The sequence below is a fragment of the Rhinolophus sinicus genome, chromosome 1 (assembly GCF_057876585.1).
Source record: "Rhinolophus sinicus isolate RSI-liver-muscle chromosome 1, RSI-T2T, whole genome shotgun sequence".
In the NCBI taxonomy this organism is placed as follows: Eukaryota; Metazoa; Chordata; class Mammalia; order Chiroptera; family Rhinolophidae; genus Rhinolophus; species Rhinolophus sinicus.
In genome coordinates this window covers 128,290,266-128,299,047 of record NC_142501.1, presented here as the reverse complement: position 1 = coordinate 128,299,047, position 8,782 = coordinate 128,290,266, and the positions used below count along the sequence as shown (strand labels likewise).

The 8,782-nt window shown below is 41.8% G+C and overlaps 1 pseudogene; it reads right to left on the bottom strand.

Moving 5' to 3' along the window:
* Positions 1–3,160: 3,160 nt before the first annotated feature.
* On the bottom strand, positions 3,161–3,405 carry LOC109447293 (cytochrome c oxidase subunit FA4 pseudogene; annotated as a pseudogene).
* Between the last annotated feature and the right edge of the window lie 5,377 nt (positions 3,406–8,782).

Below are 8,782 nucleotides of genomic sequence, written 5' to 3'. Positions count from 1 at the left end.
AACTTGAATTGGTACACACTGATGACATCAGAATTGGTTTGAATTGGATCCCACCAAGTCAAAAGTAACTTGTTAGAATGAATCGTTGACTGCCAAACAGCGCCATAGTGACTTCTCATTATAAATACCCAGATCGAAGGTATTGTTCTTCTTAGCTGGTACCTTGGGAGGAAAATCCCATAGCTCTTTCCCCGCTGAAATCCAAGACGTTTTGCTTAAATTTGTACTTTCTGTGCATCAGAAAATCATAGCAAAAGTTTCTTTCACTTTAGTTTTACTCGACTGTGCAACATGCTCCAAAGCTGAAAGCACTCCTTGAAATATGCCATTGTCACCTCCACACCAAGTAGATAGACCCCCCCACACACATTGCTGGGAGGAGGCCTACCACACAGAGTTTTACCTATGATCCCACGGAACTTCTCCCAAGGTGATCAAAGAACTTGTTCCTAAAATGAAAGAACGAGTTAAAATAAAAATTTCAAATTGCTCACCAACTAGCTAATCCATTTTGCAACAGGTAATGCCAATCCATTTCTCAGACTCAGAAAACGAGTCCTGTGGCTCACATGCTTCCAAGCTCTACTTCCTGCCTTGGAATAAGAAAAGTAATTCTTGTGTTCTCCTAGAGAAGGGTAACATCAAGTTCATACAGCAGCTAGAAACGTGATAAATCCACCAGGGCCACAGCGATTCCTGCCTAAACTAACAATTCATTTCATTGCTACAGTTCACTGCTGTTGTCATCACTTTCATGCCTCTAATTACCTGACATCTGTTTTATGTTTGAAGTTTACAACACTTGCCCACTTTGGCTACACTAGTTTACATCTAACACCAAACACATGTTTATGTTTACCGCATACCAGTTCTGCATTCTTGGACTTAAAATTATATCAATTTATAATCCCATTAATGGAAAACTTATGAGAAGGATCCGGCTCCTTTAATAAAACTAGAAAGAACAACCATTTGGATGCTGTTAAGTACAAGCTCATACCGAAGGCTAAATGCTTCAATTAGATGCACCCTGCTCAGATAAATGGGCTTCAGAAAAAAACTCCATCGTGGCTGCTGAGTCTAGACTATTGGACTAGGTCAGCCTGTGGACCTTCCATTTTCAGGTATTCCGTGCTAAAGTTCCCATCTTCAATGGAAAGATAAAGAATAATCAAAGAGAATTTGGGGGTACTTTGCTCAAAATAAATCAAATTTGATTTGGCATCCTTGAACTTGGCATTTTGAAGGTCAAGTGAGTGAATAAAAAAAGTTTTCAACTTGAGGAATGGAAGGGGGCCAGTGTGTTACCCACTAGCAGCAGTCTCCCATATATAGCTTCCTAAGACAAGGCTGGATACATGTTTGGACATCTATATCTACTGCTGAATGGTTTCCAAAGAAAACTACAGATAAGAACATTATTTGGATCATTTCTGAAGGGTTTCAGCTCTGTGAAAAAAAAAAAAAACTTTGGTAACTATAAGGGATTAAATTCACTCCCACACGCTTCCTCTCATTTAAAGGAGAAACTACCCTATCCCTTCAACCCACGTTGTGAATTTCAATCCGTTTGATGAGGACTAGACTAGGAGTCCATCTCTCTTGTAGAGTCCCGCATCTACTAACAGGAAACTTGATCTTCAAAACCAGTAAATAAACAAGAGGTCTGATGACCTTTTGATGATCTTTCTAAGTAGCATTCCTTTAAAACAAAAAAACAGTCTGCTATCTAGAATGAACTAGTGGAAGATGACTGGCCTAGCAGTCTGGATGATAAGGGCAGTAGTATCTTGAGGGAAATACGCTATGCAGGCTGAAGATTGGTAAGTATTATATCTTTTGTCACCACCTTGCAGGGACAGGCACCAGACATTAGAGAGCTGTCCCCACGTGCATAAGAATTTTACATTAATAATCACAAACATCAAATGAGATCAGAGTTTGTTCCTTCGTGCTATTCTGAGAAGGTGTTGACCAAAAGTCGCTTTGGGTTTGTCCGAACTTCATGGTCAGAGGCCTTTCTCTTTCACCTCATGGCCCACTCAGCCAACAAGAAGATGGGCCGTGCGGCACAGCACAAAAGAATGGAGGGAGAGGATGAGGGGGACAGGTGACTCTTCACTGCACTCAGCAGCCTGAGCCCTGGGAAGTCACATCAACGCTCTTAATTTGTGCTTGCAAAGCAAAATCAATTCCTTTCATCTGGTATCATTTCCTTACACCTTGGGGATGTAAGTGAGAACCGTGAGATCCTTCAGGAACCTATGACCCTCTTAGAAATTCTGCTTAAGGAAAGACCTAAGAGACTTTCCTGTTTCATCTGAGATGGGATCATTTTGTCTTGGGCTGTGGTCCGCTCAGGAGAATTTTGGTTCAGTTCAAGATGAAACCTCACAATACTTTATGAGAGGTGGCCAGAACCCTCTACAGCCCCTCAGAAGCACCCTCCCACCCTCCACTCTTAGTGAAGGTACATGCCCACATGTGGGCACACGCAGACACACACGCATCACACACTCAGCTACCTGAGCAAAGCCAGCCATGATGGATGTATGGAGACTTGACATCACATGCCCTTCTTAGAAAGGGAAGCTGCTACTCCGCTCCACGGAGCAGAGCCCTGCACGAGAGAGACTCAGTGACTGCAGATCTTCCATGTTTAAAAAAAATGCTGGAAATTTGAATTTGTACATGAAATCTCCTGATTTTAAATGTTGGCTGGAAAATAGTAAGCAGTGCCAGCCAAACAAAATGTATCGGTAAGCTACCTTGGTTGGGTCCCAGGCTGCCAGCTTTTCACTTTTGCTTTCAAACCTGGAAGTATTTTCTGGGAGAATCACAGCTTTTGATAGATATCCCTCTTTCTTAATAATAGCTATTGCTGGTTATAATCTAGTAGATGATTGATAAGATGCTTTCACATACATTATTTCATATGAACTTGGCCACAACTCTATAAGTCAGCTGTTTTCCTTATTGTTATCATTTTTCTTTTTTCCCCCTAAATTTCAGATATTTATTAATCAGTGTAAACTCCAACATAATACACCAACATTATTGCATGCATTTGGAGGGGACTATTTCCTGGTTAAGTAGAAAATTGTGTAGGTGGCTTCTGGAAGATCTTCATTCTAAGCAGCTTTATAGTGAAACACTTCATTTAGAAGTTTGGACCTTCTTCCTTCAGTTTGCTGTAATCTACATTCACTGAGTAGAACTTGTATTGATCATTGGGACCCAGTTTGATCCAGGGTTCTGGGTTATTCTTTTTATCCCAACATCTAGATTGCACAATACCAGGCACATGACATATAGTGCTGCTCCAGTACCTCCGGCTCCAATAAATACAGTGAGGGGGATCAAGCTTGGATGCGTCTTGGCCTGACTGAGGACTTGGCGTAGCATGGCTGCAGCAGTGGGCTCAGGTCCAGAAGCACAGAAAAACCAAACTGTAATGCCCGGGACTTGGTAGTCTCTGCCTGTCATCATTTTTCAGTTAAGCAAACTGTGACACTCCAAAGGCAATGGCGGGCCTGTGGGCTTCAGCCCCAGACAGGCCTCAGATAGACTTGCCACTTACTTACTGGGTGACCATGGTCAGTGTGTTCTGTTTCCTTATTTCTAAATGTGTGGTGATTATAAGAAGTGGACAAAATGTAAGAAGAACCTAGCCAGGTGCCTGGCACATAGCAGTTAATAAACGGTAGTAAATGGTTGCTATGGTGACGGGGCCCAACACCCAGGTCACAGAGCTGGGACTCCAGCTTAGGTCTTGCACCTCCAAAGGCCTTACGTTTCAAACGCAGGCCTTTCTGGCAGTGGCTATAGAGGTGACCAGCAACATTGCATTCTGCATGGGTCCCTGCTAGCAACTAACAGAATCCCTGAAAATTGGAGATTTAGCTTCTGTAAGACACGTTTGTCCACCACATTGCTATCTTAGTCTTAGTCTGTTCTAGCTGCTATAACAAAACACCATAGGCTGGGTTGCTTATAAATAACAAATATTTCTCACAGTTCTAGAGGCTGGGTAGTCCACGATCATGGTGTCGACAGATTTGGTGTCTGATGAGAGCCCACTTCCTAGATGGCTGTTTTTTTGCTGTAACCTCGCATGGCAGAAAGCAGCAAGGGAGCTTTCTCAGGCCTCTTTTATAAAGGCACTAACTGTGTTCATGAGGACTCCGCCCTCATGATCTAATCACCTCCCAGAGGCCCCACCTCCTAACGCCTTCCATCACCTTCAGGGTTAGGATTTCAACATATGAAGCTGAGGGAACACAAATATTTAATCTATATAATTACTAATTCTTTAAATTCAAATTTGTATCTATTTCTTCCAGATCTATTATATATTTACATAAAAAGAAAGGTATAACACATTGATCACTAAGACAATAGCTTTCCAAACAGCTTATATAGTGTGTAACCATGTTGCTTTTTTCAAGTATATATGCGTGCATGTGTATATCTATGCACATGTGTCTGTGTATATATAAAAAAAGATCTGGACAGACAAATATCAAGGTTTTAACAGTGGTCTTCTCTGAAGAATAAGATTTCCGAGTGTTGAGATTACAGTGTTTTTCCATTTTCGTTTTTATTTGTAATTTCTAATTTTGCTCAAATGCCCATGTAATACTCTTGTAATAAGAAAAAAAAAGTTTAATGAGTGAGAACTAGCTATAGCATGGAATTTCTGCCTAGCAGAACTCCTTAACTTGGAGTTCCTTATGGACATCTTGATTGTAGAGCTTACAAAAGCATCACTTTTGAACACCAACTAAAGCCCTAGCCTATGACACTTACAGGGAACTGGAACACAGCACCTGTTAGGTAGCCTTAAAAATCCCCATTTTAGACTCCCAAAAGATCTACATCTGGAGAACTGCATTTTTAGTTGGCAGAGGGAGGTCTTCCATTTCTCATAGAGAAGCTTTACTACAACCATCTTTGCAACCATCTTTACTAATGCTTACAACCGTCAAGCATTAAAGAAGGCTTGCCACAAGATGATGGTGCCCATCTTGTGTCCATTCCCAAATGACAAAAACAGCCACTCGAATCAGGGATCCATGTGTGGGCCTTGGTGTCCTCCATAAGGATTTACTCACAGGGTGCTTTGAGACTGCCTTCAGGAGGTTTGTTTCAAGAAAAAAGAACATTTGACAATATTAGCAAAGATATGTCCTCCTGAGCCCCAGGCTCTAAGCTGATGGATTGGGGGGTCCCTTTGGGGATAGAATCAAGCATTCTGAAAGTCTCCAGCTCAAGCATGGCTCTCAGAGAGTTCACATTCTCAGTGTAGTGCTTCCTGCCAAATAAATGGCTCCAAACAAAATGGCCAAGTGCATCTATTTTGCCCACCCACCCCTGATCTGGTGAACTTCCTCTCTGGACACCTTCTTTCACCGGCGCCAGAATCTGTACACCATCTCCGTCCACTCCACCTTCCGCTCCCTGCTCTGGCCATCCAATCTAGATCTGCTTTTTATTTCCCATTCTGAACTCCCCTGTATCTTAAATTACGTCTCCCCATTCCCATTAGAAGAGTAGCCCTTAGCTGGCTTCCGATAAATAAAATAATAAACTTGCTCATTCTGAAATTGTTAGTGACCAACATGGATTAATGGATACACGTTCTAAGGAAACTTGCTCTTAGAAGGAGAAAAAAACGGGAAACTAGAGAGGGCAAGTCCTAATCCAAAGGAAGAAGTGGCTGAGGTTGTGCTGTGGGCATTGCAGGATAGCAAAGGAAACATTTGCGTGCCTGCGCATTCCAGAACTCTTGAATGTAAACCACAGCTGCGGCTTCAACTGCATGTGAGGCTCTGTCTGCTTTGACACGACCACTTTTAGAGTCATGTTTCAGATACAGACCCTTTGGAGTACTCTAATGACCTTTCTCAATGCCAAGAGCTGTAGCCACAGTTTCTCTTGTCCACTTAGTAAGGCTTTCTCTGTCAGCTTCCGAAAGACAGGCTGATGGAGGAAAAGCCACCAGGCTAGAAGGCGGAAGCCTGATGTTGACCAGCTCTGCCAACTCACTCAGCAACCTTGGGGCAATGCCATGGCCTTGCCCTTAGACTCCTAACTACAAAATGGAAAGGCTACACTAAACCACTGGTTCCCAGACTCTTGAATTTATAGCAAAATTTTAAAAAGAAAGCTTTTTGGGAAAATGATTTATTTCACCTCAAAAATATACCTTTAAGAAAATCATCTAATAAAAGAAGATATTTTACACCAAAAAAGGAGAAAGCACAAAATCGTAGAGTAAGGATTGGTCCTTTAAACTGAATAAATGCGGTTTCTTGTGAAAACTCACTACAGCCTTAATCTTTCTCTTTAGTTGGGAGCTGTAGACACTCTGGCCTGAATGACCCCTGAGATGTTCCTTTCAGCATCGTACCCTAGAGAAGAAAAAATGGAAAACAAAAACAGCGAACCTTCAGGGCAGAGTTGGGACAGCTCGTTTAAAGCCAAGGAAGATGCTTTACAAGTCAGGAAAATTTCAGGCTCCACATTTCAGCAAAAGCTTTGCAATCCAGTAAGACTTTAAGAGGAAGGATTTAAAAATCCATCTGTTTGCCTCAGAGGACTCAGAGCAAGAGCAAAGTTTCAAGCTGATGGGCTCATGATATTATAGCATACTCATTAGGCAATAAAGGATCAAACAGATGACTACGTGTTTGGAGGTTGCTCTAGTCTCTCATTTATACAGCTTTTAGGAAACTCACTTTATATACCCTCAGCTGGAATGGCTCCTCCAAAGCAATTCCTTAGATTGAATAATTGTTCATTATGTCTTCAGGGAGGAGTCCATCTGCAGTCACGAATACCCATGAAAATTTGTGGGAAAATATCCCTGCTCTTTCGTTACATCTAAAACGTGATCACCCGATGTTAAAACACAAAGAGCGGTTACATTTTAAAGGTGAACTACAAAACTAAATTGAGAGTTGACTTAATCCCGTTTTTATGGGCTGATTAATGTCCCGAGTAACCAGGCAGGGGAAGAAAGTTAATGCCTGTTTCCTTTCATGGAATGCAGCATGCTTCTTCGCTTTTATCATGAGAGCACATCGCTGCCACTGTGGATTTATACAGAACAAGATTCAAAGCCATTGTCAGAACTTTCCTTGAACCCAAAATTATTTACTCACCAAAATATCTACCAGTCAGGGCATCAACTCTTAGGTAGAGAGAGGAAAAAACAACAACAACAACATATATATTTATATGAATAAATCAGAAGTTGAGATTTCTTCACAAGAGGCTACAGAAGCATGTTGGCAAATAGTGTCTATTTGTGAAAGCTTGAAATCTGAGTTATTTTGAAAAGACATAAATTCTGCCTCAGTAGTAATAATAATAACCACTTTTGGGGTAGCTAGTCTGTGCAAGGAATTGTGCAAGCACTTTGCATATTTTTTTCTCATTTAACCCTCTGAAATAGTGGATATGAGCCTCGAAGAGGTTAAGCAATTTGTGTATGGAGTGAGCCTAGGCTTGCCTGACCCATGAGGCTACCCTGCTAGCTCTGTGTTGGCTTCTCTGACTGTGCAGTCTCCACCTCCTTTGGTCAGCTTAGCTTTCCTGCCCTTGTGCAGTAGTTTAAAGAAGACATCCTTTCCATTCATTCATTGATTCTTCAGTGAAGAAAGTAGGATTTTTCAGAGCTCCTTCCAAAAGCAACAAGGCTGAAAGCAACTTTCCTTCTCCTACTTTGCCCCTTCCCCAAAACCTGAAAAACATGGCTATTTTATTCTTATCCCTTGAGTAGATATCTCAGTAACCCAGCAAGTGACACTTACATACAACAGGAAAAATATCAATTTTCACCATAGTATTACCAAAACGTTTTCATAGTGCTTTACATGTCAAAGAACCCTTTCCCATAAATTATTTCATTTAATAAATTACCTCGAGCAGAGGGTAGAGGAAGGGAGATAAATTATTCAAGTGGCCATTGGGAGAGTAGCATTTATAGAGAGCACCCAGACCCACAGGCACATGGCTCACGGGCGGTTGTTAGAAAAAGCAAAATGATTACAGGTTACTGTCACTTGATTGAATAGTTTCCAGCAGGTCCTAAATTAGGCTAAATTGTAAAGAAACTACCATCCTCCAACACATGTGCCTTGAATTCTGAGTTGTTTTCTCCCCATTACTGTATCTCCAACATCCATCCCACCCTAACTCCTTCCTCTGTTCTCCATTCCCATTAAAACTTACTTTCAAGAAAGAACAGGACTTAGTCACATTAAAGTACAGTAACTGGTCATAAACCAAAATGTCAGTGCTTGCCCCAGAATTTTTATTAATAGGGACTCGATGTCTTATCAAAAGAGTAGTAATGGGAGACCCAAGATGGCAAAGGAGATAAACACTGTGCCTGCGTTCTTCCATGAACACATTCAAATTACAACTAAATTATGGAACAATCACCTGGAGAACCATCTGAAGTCTAGCCAAAGAGAAGTCCTATAACTAAAAATATAAAAAGAAATCACATCATGATGGGTAGGAAGGGTGGAGATGCACAATAAGCCCCAAGCCTCCCTGTGGCAGTTGAGAATCAGAAGGTTACACCTCAGCCACAGAGGTTCCCCCTGGAGGAGCAAAGGACCCCACCCCCCACTCCAGGCTCTCCAGCCCAGAGTACTGCTGCCAGGAAAAAAGAGCCCCCTCAACATCTGGCTGTGAAAAACTGGGGATTCCAACCATTCAGGTGGGACAGAAGGCTGCAGGAAACCCAGACATCCACTTAAAAGGCCCG